The sequence below is a fragment of the Manis javanica genome, chromosome 2 (genome assembly GCF_040802235.1).
Source record: "Manis javanica isolate MJ-LG chromosome 2, MJ_LKY, whole genome shotgun sequence".
In the NCBI taxonomy this organism is placed as follows: Eukaryota; Metazoa; Chordata; class Mammalia; order Pholidota; family Manidae; genus Manis; species Manis javanica.
This window is the reverse complement of record NC_133157.1, coordinates 87685967-87691645: the sequence shown is the minus strand read 5'-3', so window position 1 is coordinate 87691645 and position 5679 is coordinate 87685967. Positions and strand designations below refer to the sequence as shown.

Below are 5679 nucleotides of genomic sequence, written 5' to 3'. Positions count from 1 at the left end.
AAGTATACAACTGCTAAATTTGCATTAGAAATATTGGCAGATTATCTAAAACTTTAAACCACATAGTATTGTTACTAAGCTGGTTGGAAAAAATACAAAGAAACATACATTTTCATTCATTTGGAAAATGTCAAATTTTATGTACTAATACACAATCTCTTCACTTTTTTTGATCTACAAATGAACACAATGCCTGGTTATCTTCAGGCAAACACGTTGTTCAGAATTCAATAACCAAAGCAAACAAACAACAATAAACCCTATTGGAAATACACAGATGAATCTCTTTAAAGGTTTCTATTCTTTAGCAATCTTTAATGATTTCAAAACTTGCAGCTTTAAATCTTTTATCATCATCTCTAACTTCTGTCTTGCCTCCTGTTCCTGTCTATGTTCATCTTGGTGTTCTTGTCTATCAGCCTCGGCATGGTCCAATCTGTCTCAGTTCTGCCAACTGTGCTGCATTTTCAGCATCTGTCTTTTTCTAAATTTGAGTCACAGGTACATTTTTGCTTCATTACCTGCTCTAGCTTTTTCTCTAAATCTTACTGTTCAATATAAAATTCCTCCGTTCTTTGTGCATGTTCATTCTGCAAAGACTCAAGCTCTTTGTGCAAATTCTGCTGTTCTTCAGTGAGTTCCTTCATAGCTTTTGAACTACTCAACATTTCAACTTCCATCTGAAGTTGTTGCTTCTCTTGCAAAATTGAGTTCAGTTTCTCCTGTTGTTTTATGTAAGTTCTCATTACTTCTTCCACGACTTTTCCCTTATCATCCTCACAGATGACGTCTCTGACCAGAAGTGGAGATGAGGCCACAGCATCATGGCCAGTCACTGCCTTGCGTGTGTGAGTTGAAACTGGTAGACTCAGGTTTCTTTTCATTTGTAGAATCACTTGAGATTGATGGATCAAAACGGCTACATAATTCTCTACTTGTTTTTAAATCCATTATCTCTTGTTTCTCTAGTGAGACATCTGGATAAGACACAGATTTTTGGTGTTTCCAACTACTATGAGGCTTCTCTGCCTGTCTTGGTCTGATCCTACTTGCCTCTGTCTTTGTGACCTCTTTAGACTGGGATACAGCAGCAGTAGGGGACATATTTGGGGCAACCAGTTTATCACACAGGTACAAATAGTAGCTGGGGTATAAAAATGAATGTGTCTGAGAAACATGGTCGCCTTCCTGCTTTATAACAGGATACCATGGCTGTAATTCCATTCCTGATAATGCATCTAACTTGGATTGAATTCTCTTTCCATTTCTCAGGCTAAATTTCTCCTTCATTTCTTCAAAATTATTTTCAGTTTCTTTTCTTCAGGTGTCCCTAAGTACTTCTGCTTCATGTGAAGATAGCAATGCCATTCGGCTGATTCAAAGCCCCAGTGGTAAGTCCTTTTGTCAGGTGATCTATGAGAATGCATCACAAATGTCTGGGGCGCAAACATTCCACAGCATTCCAGATGCTGAATACACGGTGCATCAGGCTGAACATAGAACTGGGGTGCAAATAGACCCTGACATTTGCTGAAGCATTCATGTTCCACTTGAAATGCACTGCCAGTTTCCTTTAACTGGGCCAATGAGTTTTTAGCAGGAAGTATGCTACCACTTTGTGGAAAAGTGCATGGCCGCAATAAAGTGTTACCAAGTCTTTGTGCATTTAGTTAATGTGATCAGTCCACAAGATGGGGCCTTGAATGGAAGTATTCCCCAACCTTTAAGATATGAAGCTGGTCTAAAGTACACCTTGAACAACAGATGTACAATTCATCACAGACTGTATTTATTTGCTGGAGTGAAAATTCTCGGAGAACAGAATTTAAGACTTGGGCAGAGTCTCTTTTTTGCTCCAGCCTGAGTGCAAGATATAGACTCCCCTTCCAACACAGTCTGGGTGAGTTCTGTGGAGCTATCAGAAGGGATGAGGAGTGGACTAGGAAGAACTTGAGATGGGAGAGGGAGAAATACAGTAGGTGACATATGCTTCCTTGGGAATATCGAGCAGAAAATGCTGCTGATCCACCCAGGGAGTTCTGACTACTTAGATGGAATTGTGCCAAAGTGTGTTTCAAACTGGGATTTAAATGTAAAGCTTCAGGCACAGAAGCACAGGTTCCTTTGACATGCTCCCCATCCGGTTATCATCATTTTTCCATTTACATGAATGTCTGTCATCATTTTTTCACTGGAGGGCTGCTATCATCTCCCGTCTCTTGTCCTGACAGCTGTGTGGCCTTCGAGTGAAGTCCCGTCCATTGCCTTCATTCTCTTCATGACCTAGATGAGTATTTGTGCCCTAAACGGGAAAGGCTAGATAAAAAATATGTCATACAAAGAGTGATAAGCTTGTAAAGAGTGATGACTTGCAGAGGAGTAATGAGCCCTCTACCAGCTGGATTTAACTTCAGATTTATGAATAACTGGTTTACTCTTAGAAGTAAAATTTCACAGCATGCAGCTGATGAATGGCTGGGCTTGCTGATGTGCTTACAGTACCAGTTTTCTTAGTGCAGAAGTACTTGATTCATTAGAGTTTTGTGAAAAACCTGGAACATATTTCCCTATTGAAATGATATAATAAATGGTGGCTAAGCTTCAGAAACCTGCTTAATCCAAAATATGTCTTAGATATACTAATTTTTCCACTTTATTGTCAAGACTCGAGGATGGTGGATCACAAATCATTTAGCTGCACTGTCGGTCTCTGGAACACGATCCTTCCAACACTGTATCCTTCTCTCTTTCCCCCTGCAAGACAAGCACATGTTCCCTCTTTTCTCCCGCATGCAGACGGTGAGAAATCGTTTTTCCTCTTGACATTTTTCCCTCTGACTGAAGGTTATGAAGGAGCTTTTGCTCTCCCCCCAACTGGGTGTTCAAAAGCCCCATTGGACAGGCCTGAGTTTGGGATGGGGGTTCCCAGGGTGGGTTAGTGGGCAGGTCAGGGGTGGAGAGATGGGGCTAACCTCACAGGGGGGGCAAGCAGCCTCACTGTCCCCAGTCTGGGGTGGAAATAACCCAGAGCAGTGTTGATTGGGGCCACCTTGAGTTCATTCAGCCGTATTTCTGAGTAAGTGTACCCAGACACTACACTGCCCCAGAGCAGCTTCTCCAGTAAACTCTAGTTTGTGTGAAAATGACAGTTTGGCGCAGGAGAGCTCAGGGTCAGTTTTCTCTCTGTGGAGCGCACAGCCATGGCTGTCCCTGGCATCAGACAGTCTTCTCATCGCCGCTCCAGATTCCGGCCGGTCAGGAGCTCCCCTTCTGAATGTAACTTGGAGCTCCCACGCACACACAGAAGCTGTGGGGCCCAGGGAGGGAGCCCCCCCCCAGCTCAGACCTAGCTCTGGTTGTTGTTAGCCCTTTGCTTGGACTTGGACCTGGTGTGGACAGTATTTTATATCAAACTAGAAAAACACAAATTGGATTATCTCCCCTCCAATTTTCATTTGGGCTGCTTTGTTTTTTAACTACTTCTAGAAATGGTCATTTTTCTTATCACCCAGCTTCATTCATCACATTTACTAATCTCTTAAATATCTTTTTTTCAGGTTTACAGTGATAGTCTGACAGGATCTAGAGCTAAAGGACACTCAGGTTCTTCACTTATCAAGCCGGATGGCATCCTTAGAGGGAAGGGGGAGTCTAGCTTGGGCTGGTGCTCCTCAGTGTGGTGAAAGGTGTCCCCAAGGAGGGGGAACTGAAAGGGTGTGAGGCAGAGGCCGAGGCAGACAGCGGGACTACTGCACCAGGTGGCCTCTCCCACGTAACCCAACAGCCACATTTCCAGAACATCAGGTAAATCTGTTTGACCATCCCTCTGTCCAACTGAACAGACATACACTGAGTAACAAAAACAAAAATATGAATTTTTTAATACAGTATTTTTAGGGAATAAGGTAGTGATGTTCCCCAGCCAGTGTGAGTAATCAGGGACTGTCTGTGGATCAAACATTGATACAGCCAGTTCCCAGGAAAGCAAAAACCTGGGGATATGTTGAAAATATGTATCATGAATAAGTTATTAATTTCCTGCTCGTCTAAGCAGATTAACCAAAAAATACAGAGAAATGGGAGGATGGCAGCAAAAGAAATAAGCAGGTATTACTGGCAAACACAAAATCATGAATAACTTTGTATTTCTGAGGCAGAGGCAGGGGCATTTCATCTTGGAAAGGTCTCCACGGCTCCCCAGTATTTCTAATAATGGCAGAAAAAATGAAAATTTTCAAAGATACATTGGCACCTCCAAATGGCTGATGGGACTGAGCTGGAGAATGCATTAGGTCACCTACATGCTAACCATTTAGGTTCTCTTTTTATGGGAACTTAACTAAACACCTGTCCATGTCCCCAGCCCTTATTAATCTCCCTGGTGAGAGATTCTCTAGGAAAGGTTACAGAGTAAAACGCCACCTAACAGACCTTCAGTAAATCTTCCTCTTCGTTGGGCAAATGGCCAGCTGAAATAAGCCTTTGCATCATTTTGCATTTTAAGAATAAGGCCTTGGCTTTTAAAGTTGATGGTCACAGTAAAGCTAAGAGAAGTGGATAGTGAATGAATAAGAGAAAATTTTTAGAAAGCAAGTTAAAGAACAGTTTTGAACAGGGCAGGTTTTTTCCAATTATTTGATACAGGAAACTGTGAAGCACACATTGGAAAGATTTCTCATTACCAGCCTTGAGGCAATTCACATGCTTTTTGCAAAGCTGTTATAAACTGACAAATAAGATGGATGACGTTGGAACATACACGTAGTGTGAAAACAGTGCAGAAGGCAATGATCCACATCAACTGGGAAAACGTGCAGTTACAGAGATGCCCAGCATCTCCAAGACTTCTGAACGGTGTAGCTTTGATAAGGAATCAAGACCTGACTTTTATATTAATTTTCCTGAAGATGATGCCATCTTCTACTACCTGTCATGCTTCTGTTATTCCTGTCAGGGCCCCTGAGTGAAACTTAAGATGAGTAGCACAGATCATTAATAACTATGTAAGTGAATCCTCTAATTTTAAAGTAGCAGAATGCTAAATTATATTACATGACATTTAATGATATTAAAACAATTGATTCCTACTTCCTTAGACTTCAAAATAATCTCCAGGAAAGTGTAACATCTTCTGACCAGTACAGTTCCGTATCGTCCATGTCAGCACCCCTGTTATTCTAGGATGGTGTTCTGCCCAAACACTGCTCTGCACCCTTGCTGTTCGGCGTGCAGTGCTGGAGTCTGCGTGGGTCTGTCCTTGGGAACATCCACTGTCCTCACCCCTCACCTCCTGAATTCCTGCCCACTGACCCCGTGGACACGCAGAGGGCCTGGAAGGCAGGGTGCATGTGTCGAGCTGGACAGAGGTATACCCAAGATCAGTGAGCCACGGGACGGTCAGACCAGTTCTGCGCCACATTGGGTGAGGGGCTCTGCGCACATCACTTCACTTCTCTGAGCTTTAGTTCCCTCATCCTTAAAATGACTGTAATAAAGCTTATTTTGCATGATGGTTCTAAGACATAAATTGCTTATTAGGGTCTGGTTAAATTATAGCTACAATAAGCATGGTTTAGTTGTGAGTGTGGCAAAATTAGTTGTGCTTACGTCCAGCTGTTTATCCAATTTTAGCTCCCAGGTGAACAAGGCAGATTTCTTTTTAGAGAAGAAAGGGGCTAG

The 5679-nt window shown here is 42.4% G+C and overlaps 1 pseudogene; it reads right to left on the bottom strand.

Moving 5' to 3' along the window:
- Positions 1 to 270: 270 nt before the first annotated feature.
- Positions 271 to 3233, bottom strand: LOC140845556 (ski-like protein pseudogene; annotated as a pseudogene).
- Positions 3234 to 5679: the final 2446 nt, after the last annotated feature.